Below are 25,030 nucleotides of genomic sequence, written 5' to 3'. Positions count from 1 at the left end.
CGGCCCTTCTTTATTTTTTTAATTGACAGATAAAGTTGTATGTATTTATTGTGTATAATGTGATGATTTAAAGTATATGTACATTGTGATATGGTTAAATCTAACTAATCGGCATATGCATTACCTCACATACTTATCATTTTTGTGGTGAGAACACTCAATACCCACTCTCTCAGCAGTTTTCAAGAATACAAAATATAACCATTAACTATAGTCGCCATGCAGTACAATCGATCTCTTGGATTTATTCCTCCCATCTAACCGTAATTTTGTATCCTTTGACCAATATTTCCCCAAACCCCAAAAGATTCTTTAAAATGTAATTGCTGTTTCAAAGTATACACACATTTTAAACAGTGATTGATGATACCAATTCACCTTCCATATTAGTCCATATCTGTTGCTTATAACAGAGGCTGGGAAGTCCAAAATCCAGGGAACACATCTGGTGAAGGCCTTGGTGGTGGTGACACGGATGCAGGGGTCTCACATGGCAGAATGGCGGAGCTGAGAGAGAGAGAGTAAACTCGTAATTCACTCTCCTTTTAAAGCCACCAGAACCACATCCATTATTCCAACAATGGGTCAATCCATTCATGAGGGTACAGTCCTCACAATGCAATCACCTTTTCAAGGCCCTACCTTTCAATTACCATAATAGGATTTCTCATCCTTGACAGTTAAAGTGGGGATTAAGCTTCAATGAATTTGAGGGGACATTTAAACCACAGCACCTTCCAAAGAAGTTACTCAATTTATTTCCATTAACAGTGTATGAAATGACTGTTTCTCACCAGACCCAAGATTATGTTAATGACTGCATAACAGTCTATCATAATGTGCCATCATTTATTTAACCAGTTCTCATTATTGAACATTTGGGTTGTTTCCTTTTCCCCCTATTATAAGCAAGACTGTGAAGAATTTCTCAGTAGATAAATCTTTTACATATTCATAATTGTTTCACAGGGATAAATTCCTAGAAGTAGAATTTCTGAGTCACAGGATTTGCACATTTCAAAGACTTTTGCATATATAATACTGAATTATTTCTCAGAAAAATTAAACCAGATTGTACTCAAATGCTGCATTAAAAACGTTTTTATTTGTATAAAATTCCAAGAGTATACAAGAGAATGGAGACTATAACAGTGACTCCCCACATATAGCCATCACTCAGATTCAATAATGATCAATTTATGGCCAACCTGTTTTATCTACAACTCCCCCATTTGGCTAGATTATTTTGAGTCAGATCCAAAAAGGAAATTTTCAATATACTTTTATTTGAGCAGCTGAGGATTCAGAAGACAAATGAAAGGCTCTCTTTTTAGAGGGGGCCATGGTAGGAATCTCTTGGAATCTCATGTGACCATACCAAGGCCCTTGGCCAGGGAAGGGGGTCTCGCTGAGGTGCACAGGGACCCATGGGAAGCCCTGGTGCACTGTGCTCATGCCCTATTGGAGCCAATGATCCTGCAGGAAAAGATGAATTTGCTCACTTCTGAGAGTTTTCAGGGCTTTTTCTGAGTCTCTGTATTCTCTGGCAGCCTGTCATTCTTCATCTCAATAAAGCAGAAGTAGATAATGTAATGCATCCATGGCTCATGTAAGTGCAAATATTGTGATTTGTATTTACAGTGATTGCTGCCGAGTGGAGGCTCTTCTTTGGCTTCTGCTAAAATTTTCCAAGCTGATTGAATTTCATAATACTGGTTGGTCACATTGCACCAACAACAAGTTTGTACAAACTTAGAACAGAAATACAAGCAATATCCTTTAATAAGAAAGTACAGTAATGGTTCAGTCTCTTTCTAGCTCTTCAGGGTATATTACATAGGACTGTACCAGGAAGCAAACTGCACTGTAGCTGAGATGCTGCTCTGAGGGGGAAAGAAAGAGGTGACTTGAAGACCTACGTCAGTCAATTTGCAGATAAAGAGCAGGAAGAGATCTGTCTTCTAGACCAGAATAGTAAGTGGATGGATGATGAATTCTCAAAGTTGATTTCAAAATGTCAGATTCAAAGCACCCTCAAGAGTTCACTGCAGTTACTCCCAAGATACTATATCAGCTCTAGAGGTCATTCAGCCTTACTTTAAACGCTTGTGCCACCAGCATGCAAAGGAAAGTCACAGGCTTTGAGGCAAGCAGTACTGGGTTTGAATCCCAACTCTACCATCTACTTGCTGAGCAACTTTGGGCAAGTTGCTCAGTTGTTTGTTCTTTCATTCACTTACTCACTCAACAAAAATGCTTTGAGCACCTGCTGTGTGCCAGATGTCCCTGGCACGAAGGACTCAGTGGTGAGCAAGACATTGTTTCTAGAGGGAGATAACACAATGCTGTGGTAAGGGTAAGAAAAGGGTGACAAGAAAGCACATAGAAAAGAGGTCAGGGGACCTCCTAGAGGAAGGTGCTTCTCAGCCAAAATCAGAGTCAATAGGAGTCAGCCAGCCAAGGTGACGGAGAGTGGATGGCGGATCAACGTCTGTGGGTAAGAGGATTCCAGGCAGAGGAAACAGCCTTCAAAGGTTTGGAGAAAGAACTGAAAAATGCACTCTGGAATTAGGATTGGAGTGGCAGGGTGATTCTGAAGAGGCAGGGAGCCAGATCATGTAGGGACATCCACAGCAGGTTCGGGAAACTGTCGAGTTTCAGGCTGGGCAACTGGAGCACATGGCTGAGAATGATCTCTGTGTCTGCAATCCAGAATGGATCGCAGCGGGTGATTTGTCAGGAAACAGTTGTGGTAGTGAGGTGGTCTGAAGCAGTGCAGTGGCGGGGGGTGGTGAGCCTTGGATGGAGAGCTATTTCACTGGCAAATGACCAGACTTGGTGGTTGGGAGATATGATAGAAAGGAAAGAAGGACCCAGGGAGTGTCACAGGGGTAGATGGGGAGTTGGTGCTGAATCTGAGGCTGAAGAGTTTGTGTGGGCAATTGTGTAATGTGCTGGGGACTCAGAAGGATGATGGTGCTTGATTGTGAGTCACTAACACATTGGAGCCACATGAGCAGAGGTGACCACAGGGAGAGCACTAGGTCAGTGAAGAGAAAAAATTTCTTCATCGATGAAATGGCTAAAGGCAGAGATGCAAGGAATAAGTGAGCCATCACAGGTAAAGTGCCCAGAATGGTGCCTGGCATATGGTGGGGTGGCAATATGTGGTGGGGCCCTTGCCTTCATCTCCCTGTGGTGTGGTGGGGCGGCCTTGCCTGATCTCACTATTCTTGGTTGCCTCTCTGGTTGGTTTAATACCAGCTATGAAAATTTGAGTTTGCCCTCCCTCCTACCTATGTCCCAGAAAATGAAAATGGGGGGCTTAAAATGCGAGCCCTGACTCAAATCCCATAGACTTACCCCAACCAAGCAGGACTGGAGTCAAAGACTATGGCTGCCTGCCACTCCAGGGATGAATCTTAAAGCCATGGCTTGCCTCATGATACATAGGAGAGAAATCTGGTCAGGAAACTCTAGAAAATCATTTTTCAGCCATCTGTCTTCCCCTGAATGGCAGCCAGAGATCGTCACCAAGGCGTGTATGGCAGCTTAGTTGGAAAGGAACTGGAGCTGAGGTGCCAGGGTGTTTGTGCTCTGTTTGGTGATGGCAGCTGGCTGACAAGCTACTCCCCAGGTCAACAAGACCAGATTATCCAGGGACAGGAAAATGAGCTCCCTAAGCCTTCCCAGATATTTCATTATTGAAATTCACTTTCCATTTGACAAAATGTAGCCTTGCCGGATCGACAGCTAAGTCCTGACTCCAGGTAATGGCAGACTCTACTGATGCTATTTTTCCACTTAGTACTAGTTTGAGAGAAAATGCAAACTGGTTACCTAGAGTAGCCTCTTCCCCACTGCTGGAAGAGCCTCAGAGAGATTCTATTGGGCTGAGTTGCCCTGAGGGCCTCAAAGCAGGAGTTGACGACACCAGCTTGGAGTCTGATGAAAGTGGGCTGCAGTGGAAGCCTGAATCAATGAACTGTGCTTTCAACTGAGTAAAAGGAAAGAAAAGAACAAACAGCTGGTGCTCTTCAGGAGAGGTGGAATGATTGTATTTGTAGGAAGAAACCTTTCTGACTTCCTCCTACCACTCTCCCCTCCCCACCATCCAGGCTGCTGTGTGGCTGACTATTCTTCTTGGTGCAGTGCATGCCATTGATTTAGAACAACATGGAGAGGGCAGACACCCTTGATTAACCTAACTGGGTCATTTTTCATTTCTGTGCATCAAGGGGCAATTCGGCTGAACCCAGTTATTGTAAGTGTTATCATCCCCTTCATCTGTCTCCATTTATAAGCACTGAACTTAACATTTTGTAATCGGGAGAGGAGGAAAGCAGGGGTTTCATGGATCTCTTCTCCACCTGTCCCCCCCTGGCCTGGGTTTCATGTCTAGAGAGATAAGGATCTGAAACCAATGAAATTATTTTCATGGGAGACTCAGCAAAATTCTGGGCACAAGCTGGGATGCTTTACGATCCAAATGACAAAGTGTGGCCTGGGAGCAGGAAGAGGCCATTCTCCTCCGTCTGCACAGGACTCAGTGCCCTGCTGAGGACTGGCGGCTTTTGAAGGCCTTTTCAAGAGGAAGCCAGAGGAAGAAACAACCCAGGGCAACCTCCGGTGGTTGTTGTAGCTGAAAGCCTGGCCGGTGCCCAATGCGGGGCTATCCTACAGGGGTTCCCAGAACTTACAGGGGCCCCTTAAGAGGGGCTAGATTCTGGGTAGGCAAGTGCAGGGCTTGCTTAAGGTCAGTGCAATTGGGCACAAATGTAAGTGTGATCCTGTTTTATACTCTGAAACTGGACACGGGAGAAACTGTAGCGGGCGCTGGCATCACTCTTTCTTGCCACCTCTCTGGCTCCAGCTGCACTTAGTGACAATTGTGCAGGACCTGCCCTGGAAGAGCAGGAGATGCTTCCTCAAATCACTCGTGAGGGATTTCTCATCCGAGGACAGGCCAGAGCCTCGCTGCATCTGGGCGGTGGGAGGTCTCAGAGTGCAGGGAGCGGGAAGCAGCAGAGGGGCTGGTACTGGGGTGGGGCTGGCCCTGGAAGGAGAGGAGGAGGGAAGAAGAAATGGCCTCAGATGGTTGCTTTGAGCAATAACTGTTGCCACTGAGACAATTTCATTTTCTTTATAGTAGAGTAAATTCACATGGACAAATGTCTGAACTTACAAGAAGAAAGCAGCAAAGCCAGAAAAGCTACCTCTGGGAAGTGCTTCTTTTATTCCAGAATTTCAGTCAGTGTTAAGATAGAAAGTTCTAGCTTAGGGACCAAAATATTCTAAGTCAAAAAACGGCCTAAGACTAACACCTCCAAGATACCCTAACACCCATTTAATAGTAACTCTCTAAATGTGGTCCAAATTCCAACCTGTAGGAGAAGCTGGGGTGCTGGTTAAAAATGCATATTCCTTCCCTCCACCTGAACCTCCCTTGGGGAGGGACCTGGGAATGTATTTTTATGACAAGTACCCAGATCATTGCTGTACACGCTAAAATGTAAGAACACATTGTCCATATCTGTGCTGTCCAATATAGTAGCAACTACTTGTGACTACTTAAATTAACTAAAATTAAATAAAATTTAAAATTCATTTTCTGAGTCTCACTAGCCATATTTCACATGCTCAATAGCCCCACAGGGCTAGTGGCTACTTTACTTAACATGGTAGAACATTTCTGTCATCCCAGAAACTTTTACTGAACAGAGCTGACTATACTGTGAGAAACATTGTAAATATGATTTAGAAGATTATTTTTATGCTAATAGGTGAAATTTAATCAATTTTTCTACAAAAATGCAGTTTGCTCCTGAAAAGTGAGCTTTGCATTGGTTAGTATTGATCTGCGAGGATATGGCTAGCCCTGTGGGTCATCTCTTCTCTGCCTTGTGCCTGCCCCTGGGGGGTGGTCCATGGAGACTTTGTGCAAAGCAAAAGGCTCCCATTGCTCTGGGCTGATGGAAGCCTGGGCCAGAGCATGTGGCTTGGCAAACCAGGTGTGGATTGGACTTCAGAGCCTACTTGTCTCCTCAGTCAGGTACCTCTGTGCAGAGCTCAACCTGTAAAACCTTATGCAGTGGTCCGGAGTGGAGAGTAGCTTTAGTTGTGCTTGCAGACTTCCTTATCCAAAAAAAAATACAGCTTTCATGTCCTGTTTTAAAGCACCTGCTAAGGCTGGGCAGCAGGGACCCAACAGTCAAAGAGAGAAGGTCACTGCCCCAAGTTGTTCGTAGGTGAGTCAGGCAGGTGCACTAAATGGGACATCCAATGCAACATGGTAAGTGCAGTGGGAGAGGGGTACAAGGGAGCTTCAGGTGATGGGAGTTAGTCATCTTGAAGGAGGCAGGGAAGTCTTCCTAGGTGCCTGAGATGATGAAGAAGAGTAGGAGCCAGGTGAACAGGATGTGGAAAGGCAGTGTGGGCAGAGGGACAGCAGATGGAAGGTAAGGCAGAAACAGCATGGTACTCGGGGAGCTCCAGGTCTACATGGTGTTGCCAGAGCCTAAGGTATGAGTCAAGAAAACTGGAGATGAGGAGAGTCAGGCAGGAGTGGGAGCTGGAGCTACACAGTCAGGGCTTTATCCTGCTTCAGATGTGGAGTCATGGAAAGGCACTTAGTTGCTCCAACTGTCATTTTAAATTAATCATTTTGAAAAATATGTCAGAAGAAATAGTATCTTTGCATGCTACATTTTATTTTACCTGATTGCATTTGATACTCACAACACCCCCTAGAAAATCAAGATAGGTATTATTTGCCATTTTACAGAAGTGGAAAGTGAGGCTCAGGAAGGTAGCATTAGTTGCCCAAGGGTCGCATGACCCCAATCAAACATTTTGAGTTTTTACTTCAAAATTATTTTCACATTATTATTTTCTAATTATAAAACTAATTATGAAAAATTTTGGAAAAATATCTAAGAATATGAAGAAAATAAAATTCACCTATAAATCTACATTTGCTGTTACCATTTTGCTGCTTTAACTTTCAGTCACAGATAGATAACACACACACATATACTATTTATACCACAAATATAAAAATTGTATATATATCCATGTATGTTGTATATACTAGTTTCATATACTAGGATAATTTATAAGTTGATTTTTATATCCCGATTTTATCACGTTACAAGTTTATCATAAGCAATTTTCCATGTCCTTAGAGAGTCTGTGGCACAAGAATTTTAATGGCCACCATATTAGATTGTATACTAATTTGTTTAATTAATTCCTTGTTATTATACATTTCTTAGGTTCTTCTGATTTTTTTCTAATATAAACTTTTTTGCTAATGTAATACTTTAAAGAACATTACTGTTACCTTTGGATAAATTCCTTAAAAACAAAACAAATTACAATGTCAAAAGATTGAAGCCTTTTAAAGCTTGTGCTGCATATTGCCAAACTGCCCTGCAGAGAGGTTGTACCAATTTGTGCTCCTGCCAGCTAGATATGACAGTGTCCTTTTCAGTGAAGCTTTGTCAAGCTGTGGCCTCTCTGTTATATCTCAACTTGGTGCAAATACTTCATATTATTATTATTGCAATGCTTAGAAAGAAGAGGGCAAGGAACTTGAGTACCGGTGAGTGTGTGTGTCACTCAGTCTGTTGTCCTGGTGGAGGTTTGCCAGAGCAGCTTGTAGGCCAGAAAGTGGAGGTAGAAGGTGACAATTAAGGAAGGCAACTCGAGCCAGTCAGAACTTTAACAGGGCACACTTGCCATTTGGTAAGAGGACACAGGACACACTGCCTTTTCTGTCATTCCTAAAGTTAGGCTTTCTGCCCAACATGCATCCAAAGCCAGAGTTCCTTAGCTTTAGGCACTTCACAGGGGGGGAATTTTAAAGCTTTGGATAAATGTAGGAGATGGAGATTTGTGTTCAGAGCTAAAGAAAAGCTCTTTTTAACCAATAAGTCCTGTGAAATGAAATCCATTTATCTGATCCTACATCCCATTTAACGTGATTTTCATAGAATTCAAGGTGTATTTGATTACTGTGCATCTTACTTTGAATGAAAGGAAAAAATGTGGTTACCAAGGGAAAGAAGAAAAAGACATTATACACGAATGTGGAAGACACGCCCAGGCCTCCCGAGCCACGCTATGGGTGGGGTTTGGTTCTGAAAGGCTCCAAAGCCAATGGACTGAGGGTCAGTAAGTGCCCTTGTGTGTCTCCCTTTCACTGCTCAAGTTCACTGATGGAAGCACAAACCAGAGAGATTACAAAGGCCCGTCCAGAGCTCCCAGGAGTTCCAGCGGACAAAGTGAACCTCAGAGAGATCCCCAGGCCTTTAGAGTTGCAGGGAGCTGAGAGGTGGCATTACTAAAAAGAGGAGGAGTGGGAGGGACAGCTGTAGGCACCTCATGGACCCCTCCAGGATGCTGGAGAGCAGAAAAGGTGGTACAGTCTCATCGTAAGGGGACTGCAACTGGAGGCTGGAAAGTCCAGGACCCAGGCCCCTGCTCTGTCTCCCAATGGCCACTTCTTTTTCTTTGTACTTTCTGCCTTTCTTTCTTTCCACCCACCCCCAGTTTCCTCTGTTTAGTCATCTCTCACGAGGCCCCAAGTAACCACTTCAACCCCTAAGTCAGCCTGAGTTTTCAGTTCCAGGACTCTCCATCAAACTGACAACATCCTCTGCATCTCTCAATCCACGTTCCTGAAAGAGCAAAGCCGACTGGCCTAGAACAGTCTATTGATGGCCCTGTCCTCTAGGTCAAGTGACTGCCCCTGTTTCCTCAGTCACAGGCAGGGGACAGATGGGTCACATGACATACAAGGCTGTGGGCTGTGAGTGGAGCTGCTATGGCCAATTACAGAATGTTTGAAGTGGAAAAAGAATTTCAGTTCCTCCTCTAAGACATCCTCACATTGCCCATGACATCAAACAAGGGGAAGGATGAGGAAGGAAGAGACAGGGGCCAAGGCCCATTTCAGGTCCACAGGTAAAGTGCATGTGAGCAGAAAGAGTTCTGGTTGGAGTCCTGACTGATCTGTCTGGAAGCTGGTTCTAGGACCAGGTATGTCACCTCTCAGAGTCTCAGTTCCTCATCTGTGAAAGGCAGATTCTGCTGGCCTCCCAAAGTGGGGTTGAGAATAAAATATCATCTACATAAAAGTGAATTTTAATTGCAAATCATAATCTTTACTGTGGCCTCCTCCTCATACCTCCGTTTAGTGGTTATGATCTTCCTGGGCTCTCCAGAGAAGCAGGGTAAAACAGGTGTGACTTGTTCTGGATGAAAGTGGCTCTCAAAATTCTTATTCTCAAGACTCTTTCACACTCTTAAAAAGTACTGAGGACCCCAAAGAGCTATTTATGTGGGTCATGGTTCTTTACTACATTCAAAGTTAAAACATCTATTTGTTTAGTAATTCATTGTAAGAAAATGATAAACCCATAAGTGTTCATATAAACATGTACTTTTATTAAAAATAACTATTTTAAAATAAATATCAAGTGAAAAGAGTGGCATTGTTTCAGATTTTTGCAACTCTCTTTAACGTCTGGCTTATTCCATTCAATCTGTTGTAACATGTTGTTTTGGTTGAAGTCCATAAGGAAAATCTAGCCTCCATACACATATAGTTGTAAAAGAGAGATGTATTTTAATGGCCTTCTCAGATAACTGATACCATATGCACTCAACAAGAAGTAGTTACTTAAAGAAAATGTGCAATGTGGAATCTGAAATCCTATCAATAAGCTATCCATCCTGTATTACATTAAAGTCCACTGGTATACCTTACACTTTTGCAAGATCTTTTACCCACGCATGATTTTGTAATATCATGCACTGGCCATTCAGAAAATATTGGTTCAATGAGTTATATAGATCTTCCAAATGTTGACACATTTCTTGTATGATATAAAAAAATCGTATCCATTAATTTCACTATCAATCTCATGAGAAAAGTCTTAAAGTACTAGGAAACTGTCAAGCTTATCACGGTGCATGCAAAGTTTTCGAAAGTTTTAAATTTCTGCCTGATAGCTCGAATCCTATCACTGGCAACACATACTGTCAGTTGATTTCTTTGACGCTGACAGGCTTACTTTGTTCATTTTAAAGCAAACTTCTGCCAAGTACCCAAGTCTGAATAACCACATCTTGTCTACCAATGATTCTTTTAAGTAAAAATGATGTTCCATTTAAAATTTAAAAAAGGCTTGTTCGGCTCACGACTCAAACCCATCCCACGACAACCGTCATCCATCGGCGTGTGGCAGAACTGCTTCATGCTATCTTTCCTTGTCACACAGAATTGCATGTACGCAAGGGTTGAGATGAACAAAGTTAATGATCCTTACTGCTTCATCAAGGACATTCCTGTGTGACGCCGGCCACTGTTCTGTGGCAACTGTGGGGCAGCTGCCTGCGAGTGCAGTGTGGCGCCCGGATCGCAGTGAGGGGCCTCGGTCCCACTCCCCCCTGCTTGTCACCATCAGCGCAAACATCAACAAAGTGAAAAAGGTAGGCAACATCTTAGTATTATCATGAAAAATGTTTTGACCTCAGGGGCCTCCTGAAAGGGTCTCAGGGATCCTCAGGGGTTAATAACCTAAACTTTAAGAACCACCGTTCTAGGGCATTTGCGCTCAAAGCAATGACACATTTCATTATTTTCTAAATACAACTGACTCTGGCTCCAGGAAGTTGAGCTTATCTTTCTGGGGTTCTGTCCCCATCCCTTGGACCAGGCCATACACCTGGCACCAAAAACAGGCGAGGGCGCTGTCCCTCGTGATGGTTGATGCCAGTGCTGCTCTTTGCTACGGCTCCTGCTCTGTCCAGAGGCAGCAGCTCCACCACCCCAGAGTCATCTTCAGCTGTGGGACCTTCCCACCCCCCCGGGGCTCCAGGGCATGGTGTCCTGTCCTCACAGACCCTTGTTCCTAGAAGCTGCCTCCTCGGGTGCTGCACTCTGTCTTTGCACAGGTCTTTATCACTCTGGAACCTGCCTCCCTCCTCTCTTCTGGTTCTATGTCTCCAATCTGCCTGGATCAGGCCTTCCCCTTTTTAACCCCTAAAGTCTGAAGCCTTCAAAACCCTTCTCTTCTCCAACATTCTGGCTTAATTCACTCATGGGACCTAAACCAGAGGTCTGGTCTGCAGACTGTGCACGAGGATGATTACAAATGGTATTGCTTTTTAATTAATTGCCAATATTTTAAAATTGGGACATTCACAGACAATTGTGATATCTGTCTTCTCTTGAAGCAATAGAGGGTCTGGTAACCCCAAGCCTGCATTTTCACTTGGTTGGAGAAGGATGCACTATATTGCATCAAAGACCCCCCCCTCCCTATTCTCTTACAGAAGCTCCTTTGCTCTTTTACTTACCTGCCTGGCTTCATTAAGATTTGGGTGTGTTGTTGCAATCCAGTCCTGTGAAGAATAAAAGCTTTTAAAGGTTTATCTTCTCCTACCTGGCAAATCATACACAAATTAGTTTTTTAAGTCACCATGTTATAGCCAAGAAGACAGAGATGAGCCTGCCTGACAAAGCTTTCTGAAAGGATTGCTATGTTGTCCGAAGCCCAGTTTACAAGTAGAGCTTCTCTAGGTGACATGTGTAGGAGGCTCAGAGTATTGTCTGCTCAGTGGCTCTTGGGCTACCTTCATGGGACCCATGAGATTCTCCAGAGCCTGTTTAGCAACCAAGGATGTAGCTTATGCAAAGCTCATGGGAGAAAACAAGGAGTCCTTGGTTGACCCCAGCCAAAGATAAGGGTGTACATTAGTCTATTTCTGTTTAGAAGCTGGGAAGTCCAACGTCTAGGGAACACATTTTCTGGGTGGTGACTCTACAGCAACTCAGGGTATCACATGGTGAGAGAGTCACAAGAGCTCTCTTATGTGCTCCTTATAAAGCCACCAGTCCACACCCATGATAACTCATTACTCCGTGTATGGATTAATCCATTCACAAGGGCACAGTCCTCATGATCCAATCACCTTTTAAAGGCCCCACCTTTCAAATATCATTATTGGATTTCCCACCCTCTTAACACTGCTACAGTGGGGATCAAGTTTCCAACACATGAACTTTTATGGGACACATTTGACCCATAGCAGGTTGTTAGGTAGCTGACAAAGCACCGGTGAGGACGACCATAGCTTGATGCATACAGAACAAGATGGGTTTGGAATAGTTGCTGACTTCAGAGTTCTGCCTCACCAGCTGGGTGCCCAGGGTGGATCACCCCAACCCTGCCCGAGCATGTCCTCTTTGAAGCCTCCTCGGCACCAGTTGTCAATCATGGTGTATGCTGTCCTTATTCAGGTGGGGCTGAGGGAACCGTTTTGTCCAGCTCCTCTTACAGTGGAAGCCGGCCCTGTCTGGGGGGTGAGTACTATGTTCATTGTCTTGAGAAACCACAGTGTCTCTCACACTGGCACCTGCCAGGGTCTGTGCCCGGGCCAGGGCAGGGCTCAGGCCTGACTTAAGCCATTAAGATGAGGCGGCTTAGAGACACTGGGGAGGGAGGCCTTCAAGCCCAGCATCACAGTTCCTTTTCTCTCTTCTTTTGTATAAAAAAGATCAATCTCATGTCTAATTCATTTGAAAACTCTCCACTTCTCTGTGTGTGTTTTTGGTAAAAATAGAAGTCTCTGAGGATTGCAGGCTCCTGCTGAATTTTATGAGCAACTTTTCAAAGCTTGGTAACCAGGTTCTTCTAATCTTTCCTTGAGTGAATTAAGCACCAGTGGGAGGCTTGCTTTCCAGATGACTGGTTTGAATAAAAGACTTTCAGCATTGGGGGTAGGAGGCTTTTAAGGTCATTTAATCAATCTGTCGACCACAGAAGAACACAACTAAGAGAGAGGACAAGTCGGGAGAGTGTTGGCCTCATGACCCCCTGCTTCCTCCCTGTCCCCTCCGTCCCTTCCTCCTTTCCTTTCTTCCTTTTATCCTTCCTTCCTTTTTTCCTTCCTCCCTCCCTCCCTCACTCCCTTTCCTTCCTTCATTCCTTGCTGTCCCTTTTCCAGCCCCAGCCATCACCATCTCTGCAACAGTCTCCCAATTCGCCCCCCTGTCTCTTGCTCTCTTCCAAGGAGGAATTGCTTTCCTAACCTCGTAACTATCCTAACTAATATGATTGTATTTCCTCCCTGCTTAAAACCTATAGTGCTTCTCTGGTTCAAACACTTCCATGTTTGGAAGTTACCTTTGAGGGGGAGAGAGGAGTTGGTGATGGGGAGGGGCATGAAGAGGGCTTCTAGGGGCTGGCAAGGTGCTAGTCCTTACTGTGGGTGGTGGTTACATGGGCAATCATATTGTGATAACTTATTGAGCTGTGCCATTATGATGTGTGCACTTTTCTGTCTGCATGTTACACTACTATAAAAATTTTTTAAAAGCTGGTTCAGTGTTTAACATCACCCTCCTGTGCTTTCCAAGGTGAGAATAAGGAATGGCTTTGAATGCTGGGAAGGGGACTGTTGGGATTCCTGAAAAGGGTCATGAATTCTGTGTCAGCTTTGAAGCTGGAGTGTCAGAATAACAAGCTAATATCAATGACCACTGGTGTGACAGACTTGTAGACTATCTGACAAATGGTTCCATGGAACTGCAGAGAGCTAGAATAACATTGATCCCAAGAAGCCTCTAGAATCCTTTACATAAGATTATGGTTTGGAGCTGAGCAGTGAGAATCAATCCTGGCCCAGTGCCCATCAAAGAAAGGATTGGTTTCAGATGAAGTTTGATTAGTCATTGGCTTGGTGTGGCTCTTAGCAGGGTGCGAGGTAGCTCTGTAGGAAAGCTTGCTTGAATTGTGTGATCAGGGTTACTGAGGGGGGCAGGAGGCCACAGGGCCTGGGAGAAATGCCAGGCTTTCCTCAGAGGCAGTCTGGGAAACTGTTCCTGAGAAGGGACCCTAAAGAGTGCGTCAATACAGGGGCTCTGGAGGAAGCTGATCCCTAGCTGGTCCCGTGGAAGAGCAGAGAAAATGTCACAGGGTGAAGAAAGAATTGGTGTACAGTGAGTGTGGGAACAGGGGAGTGGGAATGGCTCCCCTTACCAACCAAGTGACCAGCTTGCTGACCCTTTGCAATCATTGGACTTTCTGTTCATTGCATTAAAAAACAAAAAACCCCCACCACATTCTTTGCAGCCTGCATCTCTCTCTGCTTAGCATTTTGCACATTACCTTGACATTCACCTTCTCATGAGGTGGCCTTCTTCCTGGAGGCCTTACTCACCTTGATGGCAGAAACAGCCCTTCACAACACTGCACCCAACCACAGCGCAGCGTTGGGCCCCGGAGTGCTTGCGTGTTTGGTCAGGGGTGTGCAGGTCATCAGAGGGAGAGCTCACTCATACTCCATAGCCTCCCTGAGGCTCAGAGAAGTTTACTCATAGCTCATGGCTCTTCAGTGGTAAAGTGTGGTGCAAACCTTGGTCTGTCTGTCACCAAAGCCCTTGCCCTAAATCTATGCAGTGCTGAGTCTCATCTACACTATCCTGATTATTCCTCACTCTGCAGTACTACGGGTTGCTGACTTTTTATTCAGGGTACCTTAACTCTCCCATCAACAGATCCCAAATATCTCAAAGGCCAGTTTCCTCAGCAACATGCACAGGTCTCTCTGAGACCTGCCTCTGCCTACACCTCTGGTCCCATCTCTTGCTGCATGGCATCCTGAGCGTCATGTGTTAATCATGCTGCAACACCTACAATTGCGTGCATGTTATGCTTCCTTGATGGGTTCCTCTTTCTAGAATTATACCTTTCCCATTGCTATTAGCCTGGATAATTGTAAACAGTTATAAATGGACATTATGATGCTCTTGACGTTAAGCAGCAGAAAACCCACCTACAGTGGTATAAGCCACAGGAGGATTTACCCGCTCACATAATCAGGAATCCTAATGGAGGGGGGCGGCCAGTGCAGGGCTCCAGGCTCCAACTGCTCTCCTCCGTGCTCCTCTCCACATTGGCTTCATCCTCAGGCAGGTGGTTCCAGGTCTCACATCCAGACACATCAACACCCTGCACAGGAAGAAGATGGACTGTTTCTTCCCTGGAACAATGAAACTGTTTCTCTCCTTTATTGTGGCTTATGGATAGAGGCAGAATGAGAAAAAGGGAAGGAGATAGAAGAAGCAGGGACTGATAAGGCCTCTCTCCCTCTCTAAATGAGCTTCTTAAGAGTAGGAGAGGTTTTAGATTCCATGGGCAGCCCAGTACCTGGAGTACAGGAGGTGATCCATAAATACTTGTTGATTGAATAAATGGAAGACAGGTCAGGGTATGCTTTGGGGTTGGAATCTGAGCACTGAATGGGGTAGGGCCTGAGGAACCTGGAGTTGAAGGTGGGCTTGGGAAGCCCCCAGTGAGGGAATAACCACCTTTGCCTATTTAACCGTTTTGCCCAAGGCCCGTCTGCGTCTCAGACCAGTGGCTGATGAGCCAGCCCCTCCCTCCCTTTACCACATTCCCCATCCCTGGCTCCAGCGCCTGCACCATCCCATTTTAGACCCTGGACTGAGACCTCAGGTCAAGGGGATGAGATGAGACCCTGGCAGAAGGGTAAGTGGAGGCCCAAGGATTATATATTATAAACCAGGTGAGTAAACTATTCAATAAAATATATTGTATCCCCCTACTTTGACAAATAAACCTTCAAAACAACAAAATACAAAATACATGTAAAGCCTTGGTTCATATGACTAAAATTCAGCCATGTATCAAATATGACTGAATTAAATTATTTTTTGTGCATGTCTTGGGGTTCAGTTGATGGGCTAGTGATGTTGGGGTGAGTAATAAAATAAAAGCATGCATAGTTTATAAATGACATTATTTATTCATAAATTTTATTTCAGTTTTCATTTTAGCAAAATTACTAATTATGTTATTATATAATCAAGATATTCACATCATGTGTGTTCTATAGATGGTAATGACCTGGAGTTTTAAAAAATGTGCTTGTATTCAAAATGTTCAAAGTTTCAGCATAGTTTCATTATAAAGTGTAGATTAAACTAAATGTAACTATTTGAACATGTTTTTTCATATGTTTTCAAAAAAGTAATTTTTCTTTTAATATGTTGAAGGTATCTATTAATTACAAATTATAACTGAGATATAAAAATTTTAAATCAAAACTATTTAAATGAAGCTAAACAAAACTATTCCCACAGTTCTAGTGTGTGATATCCATGTAGTTTCCAGTGTAAGGAAACAGGCTCACTCTTCATGCACATTAGGTCTAGACAAGTGGTTCTCAACTGGGGGTGATTTTGGTTCACAGAACTTGCTGCTGGTATCTAGTGGGTAGACCAGGGATGCTGCTAAACATGCTCTGTCAGCACAGGTCAGCCCCGCAGCAAAGAATTAGCCAGTCTGAACGTCAGTAGTGCTGAGGTTGAGAAACCCTGTTTACGCACACACGTGCACACTCACACGCGAGGGTAATATGAACTGTGTAATATTGCAAAATGTTCCTGAACTGCTCTCTGCAACTGTCGTGACTTCTAGACTAATTTATAGGTAGCTCCAGAATCACAGATGGAAACATGAAGAGAAGCAGGCAGATGGACATGTGACACATAGTGCATTGTACAGAATCTATTGCATTCCTGCTATGTGAGAGGAAGGATTTGAAATGTTCATTAACTTGTCTTTTCTTTTCCTTAAGCACTTTGCCAGTCAGTCACTTCCCCTTCTAAACCTAACACACACCCTGAAATAATGTCCATTCCCAATATCGGAAGCAACACAACCCACAACTCTTGACATTCGGATGTAGTCACCACTTGTTTTCAAGGACATAAGGCAAAAGATGTGAAGAAGCGTTTTCCTGGGGCCCAAACGGTGTCACTTCCGAGTGAGGGTGTTTAAGGTTATGCGTCATGCTGTACCAGAGTTGAGCAGCAGATTCTGAGTGACAGAGGTGCCATGTTTTTGTTCATATATGGGGTTTCTGTGTGTTTGTGATATGGGGGTGGGACTCCAAAGCATGAGGCCTTGGGCAGTGGTGTCTCTTGTCCGGGGCAAAAGGCAGGGCCAGGAGACACCATGTCGCCACATCAATCTGGGGTTCTGAGCAGAAACACGAGAGAGCTGAGCGGCTGTTAATATCAGATCATTAGCAGTTTCCCAACTCTTTTGCAGAACAGCATGCTGTTTGGCTGCCAAAATATTAGGATTGAAAGCAGCTGGCAAAAATGTTCAGCGAGGAAGTGAGCTTGCTTGGAGAAGCCAGAGGAAAAGTTCCTCTGGGACTGTGACCTAAAAAGGAATCTTGCTCTCGGTTCTTCTTTTGGACCCCCTCACTTAGCCAGGTGGGGGCTCCCTCTGACCCTGGGACCCCAGGACTCCTGTGATGCACGTGTGCCCTGGGGCCAGCACTGATTGTGGGTCTTTTCTTCTGCAGTGGGGCTGAGGGGATTGTCACTGTGCTAAATTCAGCACTTATTTTCAGCATGTTTAATAAAATTGGAAAACAAAGAGATATAGACAGAAAAAAGCCACCTCAAGATAACCTCAGCTAGTATTTCTAAAGAGACAGGCCAAAAGGGGATGAAATGACAGCCAGTGTGCAGGTGAGTGCTGTGAGGAGAGACTGAAGACACGTGGGTTCACTGACGCTTCGCCTTTTGTACGTTTACAGCCCTGTCATAAATAGCCCGTCTGTCAACCCTCAGTGCAACCTTAGCACAGGTAACCAGGCAGGTTTCATATTTCCATCTTACTGAAAAGGAAAGACTTTGACTTTGAAAGATAGCACAACTTGCTCAGGGAGGCACCGCTCGAAGGTGGCAGAACCAAGAGTGAGACCCAGGTCTTTTGGCTCTAAGAATGATGCCCTTTCCGGTGACATCACCATCTCAGAGCCTGTACACACCAGCAGTTTCGGTTATTGTAAGGAGTTTGTGAATCCAAATGTACAGTAAGTACCAGCTATAGCCTCAATCAGTAGATTATGACCACTATTATGTGAAAAGGGCTAAGAATTTTTTTGACACTGATACAGAATTCCACAGAAGATCTGGGCACCATTTACGTTGTCCCATTGCTACATCAAAGACCTCCTGGCAGAGACATGACATCCTTTATCACTGGGGACACTGGGCACAAAAATTCCTAGGAATAGATAACTAGGATTGTGGCACAAACATTTGGTTTATGTCTTGTGGTGCACAGAGAGAGACCCCTACACATAGTACGTAGTAGGTGTGCAAAGATTTTATCAACTACGTGCTGGCTGAATCCCAGAAGAGGAGAAGCCAAGTGCCAAAGGGAAAATCAGCCTCCTGATGGTGATTAGGGTGGGAAATTAGCAAAATCCCCTTACCCATTAGAAAAGAAGGAATGGAAACAAACAGCAAAAGCGTTTAGCACATTGTTAAACACTGGAAAGCTGTTGCTTTTGAAATAATAACACAACTGTGCAGCCTCATTAGAAGTTCTAATGGGAACAGAAAAAGAAATACTCACAGCCAATTTCCTTTCTGTTCCTGTAATTAGTAGCATATTTTTAAAGCACTGAGTAAGGTATTAAGTCTTTTTCAATCACTACTAGTTCGCTTGATCATTCATTCATTCATTCATTCATTCATTCAACAAATGTTTACTGGATGACTATTCTATGCCAGGCACTGATCGAGGGTTGGGGATGTAACAGTGAAAAGACTGCCCTCATGGAGCTTACACTCTAGACAGCAAATGAAAGGTAAACTAGAGGATGTCAGATTGTGGCAAGTGCTGTGGAGACAGTGAGGCAGGGGAAGGGGTCGTGGGGCGAAAAGCAATTTTAAACAGGATGATCAAGGCAAGCCTCATTGAGAAGGTGGTATTTGAGCAAAAACCTGAGGATATGAGGAAGCAAGCCAGGCAGATATCTGAGGTAGTATATGCCTGGCGTGCTCTAGGACAGCTAGGAAACCACCATGGAAAGAGCAGAGTGAGAAGGCAGAGAGGAAGGCTGAGGGTGAAGGAGGAAATGGGGGCCCAGGTGGCACAGGACCTCAATTGCTACCAAAAAGACGTGGGCTTTATTCTGAGTAAGATGGCAGGAGTGACATGATCTGACTTGCATTTTAATAGGTTTCCTTGGCCACTGTGTTGAGTACAAAAGGGAGGGATTAAGGAGGCCACTTGGGAGGCTTTGAAAAAAATCCAGGAGAGGGATGAGGATGATGGCCTGGACCAGGCTAGTGGTAGGGGAGGTGGTAAGAAGCCTTGGGATTCTGGATGTATCATGAAGGTGGAAGAGACGAGATTGCTAATGGGTTAGATGCAGAGTGGGAGGGAAAAGATTCAGCAAGGGTGATTTCAAGGTTTTGAACCTGAACGGTGGTTAGAATACAGTTGCCATTAACCCCATGAAGAAGGCAGTGGAGGGAACATGGGTTTGGAGAAGAGAATCAGAGGTTTGGTTTTGATTGTGTTGTTTGATATAATATATATACAAGGGGTCTTCAAAAAGTTCATGGAAAGATTCGTATGATCTTTTAATTCCATTTTTTCATTTCCAGGGTATGAACTTTTTGAAGTACCCTGGTACATACTTGTATATATAAACTATCTATCTATCATCTATCTATCTATTTACCCATCTATCTATCTCAAGTTCAAGGGAGAGGTTCATATTTAGAGAGGGAAAGAGGTCAGTGCATGGAATCCTAGGGATTCGAGCAGGGTACAATCAACAAAAAGAGGCTGCAACTGAGTGGCCCATGAAGTAGGAGGAAACCAGGAGAGTGCAGACTACTGGGAGTCACGTGAAGAAACTTCCAGGACGCATCAGTTGTTTTGCCTGCGTCAAAGTCTGCTGAGGGTCTGAACAAGCTGAGGACTGAGAATGACCATTGGAGTTAGTAACATGGAAGTCAGTGTGAGCTTGCTAAGAACAATTGCAATGGACTGGGTAAGGTGACAGCTTGACTACTGAGGTTTAAGGGAAAACAGGAGGAAATATAATCAGTGACTATAGACAACGATTTTGAATTTTGTTGCAAAAGTGGATGCAGAAAGGAGAAAGTATAGCTGGAGGAGGCTGTCAATTAAGAGAGGTTTTTTTTTTTTAATGTGGGCAGTATTACAGTGTGTTTACATGCAGATGGGATGATCCAACAGAAAGGGGAAATTGACGATGGGAGATGGAAAGGGGCAAATCTCCAGAGACATGTCATTGAGTAGGCATTGTGGCACAATGTAGGCAAAAGGAAAGCAGATTCAGAGCACAAGTGTAGAAGCTGGCCTTAGATAGGAGCATGGGCTCTATCTGTAACATCTGTAACAAAAGGAGAGAACCGAACACATGGGCACAGAGGCTGGCAGGAGGTAGAGGCAGTGGTGGGAGATTGTGGAAGATGTCTTCTTATTGCTTCCATCTTCTCAATGAAGTAGGAAGCAAGACCATGGGCTGAAAGTGAGTGGAGGGGAGAGGGGTTGGAGGTGTAAGAAGAGACGTTCCTCCCAAGGCTACTGTGAGGATTAAATGAGAGGACAGGAGCGCAGGGCCTGGCACAGAGGAGGAGATGCTTATATAACAGCACTTGCATAAAAGCGCCTCTCCCTCCAATTGAAAGGAATTCCTCTACTGCCTTTGTGGTGGTTGTTCTTAGCAATATTATTTTTGTAATTACGTATATTGTCTTTATTATTATAATAATGTTTCATGCTCAGTATAGAAAATTATGAAAAATACAGAAAAGTATAAAGAAAAAATCGCTCATACTCTTTCTCCAAAGAAAACAGCTACAGTATTAACAGCCTGTTGTATATACTTTACAGCCCCTTTTTAATGAATATCTTGTATACGTACACTTTTTTATATTCTACTTTTTTTACTTTACGTTGTATTTGACTATTTTCCCATGTCATTAGGTAGTGTACAAAAATATGATTTTTAATGTCAGCATAGCATTTCATCATGTGGTTGTTACAACATTTATTTTAAAGCTTCTCTATTTTGGACGTAAAATTAATATCAATTTCTCACATTTATAACTAACACTATAATGGACATCCTTGCAGACAAATCTACACTCTGATGAGTTCTTTAAAATAAGCTCTTAGAAATGGAATTATTGGGTTAAAGGGTAGGAATACTTTTAAGATTTTCGATATGTATTGCCAAACTGCCTTCCAGAAAGTTTACACCAATTTACACTTTTTCCAGCAGCATATGAGAGTGCCCTGGCACGATCATTTTTAAAACCTTTGCCAAGTCAGTATTGAATTATTGTTTTGATTTGCATTTCCTTGATGACTTGTGAGTGTCAACTTCTCATATGTTTATTTGCATTTCTCTGGAATGCCTCTGTGCAGGGGAGTTGGGCTGGAAGAAAAGCCTCTCAGTGGAAAGCCTTTTGAAGCTGCTGGAGTTGCCTGGGCTGATCCCTTTCTATGACACTTCTGTGGACGAGGACCCCAGCTCCAGGAAGCTTGTGTGAGGAATTTTGACAAAATCCTTCAGCCATGATTCCTCATTTCCTAGTTCTCAGGGAAGGTGCCTCCAATCCCTTCCTGCCCCTAGATGGCACCTCCATGCCTTCTGCAGGATTCATTTCAAACCCTAGTAGACCGAAAGTCCTTTTTAATATTCTACAAAGAGAAGATTTCAGAATTTCATCACATCCGCGACCTGGCAAACAGCAGCCAGCAGAGGAGCGGAGATGAATCTGCAGAGAGGGCGGCGCGCTCTCATTTCATTTCCCTAGACGTGCAGTGCTGGAGACTCGACTTGTTTTAAAATTAAATATTCCTTCTCACCCAATGGAAGGAAACTGAAACCACTGCATTGTCAGCACTGGGGTTTTTTTTAGAAAGTGTTTCTCCCTAAAGTATATTTAACACTCATTTTATTCGATTGAGACCCAGCTTGTCCTTTTTTATCCAGAGCATCAGAGACCCTCTGAACAGAAGCTTAGCCAAGAAGGAAGATATTCTGGCAAATTTCTAGGGAATAGAAAAAACTCTATTTTCAAACAGCTTAGTTTGTTAGAGATGCCTTCATTCTCACTCTGCCTCTGTTTACACAAACACACACACACACTGCACACACACAAACGACACACCAGACACGTGTTCGTACCACACATCACAGCCCCACTGCACATGTGCACACACCATACACACACACACACACTCGACCTGCACAACACCCCCACATTTGTACCACATCTCACACACGCACACGTGCTCATGACCTATACAACACACATTCACTTATACCTCATCACACACACCACCACCACTACCACCATCACCACATCCACAGCCCCTCCCACACACGTCCCCTCTCCCTCCATCCTTCCTCCATCCCAGTCCTCCACCCTTGAGCTTCTAAAAACATGTGTTCTGTGACTTCCACAAGGGGAAAGGCATATGCTCTGCCCTGGCTACATTTCCTGTCCCAACAGCCGCAGTAGCTGCCTGGGCCATCTTGCTTCCTGCTTACAAGGAGGGTGGGGAAGGAACAAAATATGCTTGAGCCAGCACTCTGGGATGGATCAGAGGATTAATTAAAAATTAGCAAGAGCTTGTGAGGCAATAATTTTAGTCCAGAGCTAGCCTTGGACTGAGAGCTTCTCCCTGCTTGCTCATTAAAACAGCTCATGGAACTTGCAATCTGGAATAAATTGAGTCTAGGGCAGATGGTCAGGGCTAGACAATAAGAACCTCGAAGCAACCACTCTTCTAATTTTCCTCCACATTTCTCATTTAAAGATAAAGAAATTTAAAAAATAAAGTCTAAGAGGTACGAAGGAGTTGCAAACATATAATGCTGCTGATTAGAAAGGGCAAATCTAATCGACACTGACGATCAGCTTTATGGATTATCCATGGTGAGATTTTCATGCCACAGCAGTTCCTCCATTCCCACCCCTCCTCCAGAGTTGCTTCTCTCTCCCACCCAGCCAGAGTATTCTCAGAGACCACGGGCTGCTTTTAATGCCTGCCTTGGAAAAACATCATTGAGAAAGCAAATCTGCTGCAAACTAGCCCAGTTAGGCAGTCGAGAGCCAAATCTAAACAACTCCCCAGGCATCCGTGTGTAGGTATTATCCATTCCACTCCGTCCTTTCCATCAGTCTGGATGATTGAAAAGAATTCTCTCTTGACTAGAGGGGTCAAGTTTGAGTCATTTTTACTGAATAAATTATTTCAACCATTTTTCAATTTCATTTCCAAATGGCAGGAGGGGTGGCAGATGGATTCAAACAGTCTTACGTCTGGATCCTGGCTAGACTCCTGGGCCATAGTCCCTGAACCTAAGGTCTCGCATGTGTAAGGGGGATAATAGCAGGACTTCCTTTTAGAGTGGGTGGAGAGGACTAAACGATGGTGCTCAGTGCCTGGCACACAGCAAGGCTGCACTAAGTGGTAGCTACTGTTACTACAAATGTGGTCTAAATATCCGATGGATGGGCTCATCGTTGTAGAGCTTTCCTTGCCCTATTAGTACCCTGCAACAAGAAACGGGAGGGGAGACTATGGCAGCATATTTTTAAAAAGATGAACTGCCATCTCTTAGCTGTAGCAAGAGATCCACAGTTTGTCCCAGAGTTTTACTCCACCTTAGTATAACTAAGGTGTCCTCAGCATCGGTGGCATGGGGTCATCACAGTGAGTGACCACATGGTAATCATGTCCTTGCCCTTGTCCTTCCCACAGTTCCCATATCAACTCCCCTTTTGTCTATTTCAGCTTGTTCTTGTGTTTGGAAAGAGGTCTCCCTTCTCCTTTATGCTACATTGGCAAGTCATTATTATAGTAACAATGCCTATTATTACCAGTTGATCTCTCTTTCAATAGTAAGTTATTACTACGTACTTGGCTAAAAAGACATGTGCTATTGTAATTTGTAAAGGCCAGATTAAGCAGAACAAGACAATTTGAAGTGATAATAATGACATCTTGCATTTCCACGGTGCATTTATTTTTCAAGTACATAATATGTCAGCAGGATACTCTCTGACCTCCCTTGACCAAGAAATTCTGGCATTGTGCCTCGTATTCTGTTAGGAACCCTAAGTTTTCAGGTTACATGTCCCTTTGGAAATCTCTGTGCAGAGTATCCTCTGACTCTGGTGACAGCTGTGCCAGGCAGAGCGAGACCTGATTGAGAGGGGGCTATTTTTCTGCAAACATGTACCCCTGACCCCAAAGAGGCAGCTTCTTTATTATAGCCATTTATTATTTACAAAGCACTTCAGGTGTACACGGCATTTTATGACACAAAGACAGGGTCCCTGCCCTGCAGACCGAGAGGTTTTATCCAGCATTTCATCTGTCTGGGCTGAGCTGCAGCAATGCAAGGCAAGCAGGGCTGAGGATCTGAGAGCAGTGTCTGGAATGTTAGAGTGGAAGGAAGGACATCTGATGAGGAATTTTAAATGGGGAAAGTCAGAGCAGGTGCATGTAACATGAAGCATCGTTCTAGTAGCCAGAGAAGGTTTCCTGGTGTCCTGGGTTCTAGCCCAGGAAAGAGAAATTCTGCTCATATGCCCTGGAACAGCTGGGAGAAGAATAGGTAAAAGACTGAGAAGAGAGCCTCTTATGCCAGCATGTACCTCTGCCTCCCCAACTCTCTTGAAAATTGTCTTGTTTCATATTCTTTTGGGCAATGATGGAAGCAGGAAGGGGTATTAATCAGTTTTTTAAAAATGTATTATTCTTATTAATTCATGGTGTAGCTTTAAGCAGACTCATTTTCCTACTAAGTAGGGTAAATTTCAGGCTATTTGGACCCCTAATCTCCAGCCACCCCGTACCACTGATCAATTAGTCTTGTTCTATCTGTTTTTGTCTCAGCCAGGCCAGCCTGGGATATCTCCCAGTCCCTGTACGTTACCGTCACCTGCCTGCTTCGTCCTCCCATCCATCTCACAGATGCTCATTGAGTAGCTCCCGTGGGACAGGTGCTGGCCTGAAGTGATGAATGAGACTCTGTCCCTGGCCCCCAGAGAGATGAAGGGGTCTGTCCAAGGTCTTGCAACGAATGGGAATGAGGATGCAAAAAAGCAGTTAGGCGGGGGCCA

The sequence above is a fragment of the Galeopterus variegatus genome, unplaced genomic scaffold, assembly GCF_000696425.1.
Source record: "Galeopterus variegatus unplaced genomic scaffold, G_variegatus-3.0.2 Scaffold2996, whole genome shotgun sequence".
Taxonomy (NCBI): domain Eukaryota; kingdom Metazoa; phylum Chordata; class Mammalia; order Dermoptera; family Cynocephalidae; genus Galeopterus; species Galeopterus variegatus.
This window is presented reverse-complemented; position numbering follows the sequence as displayed.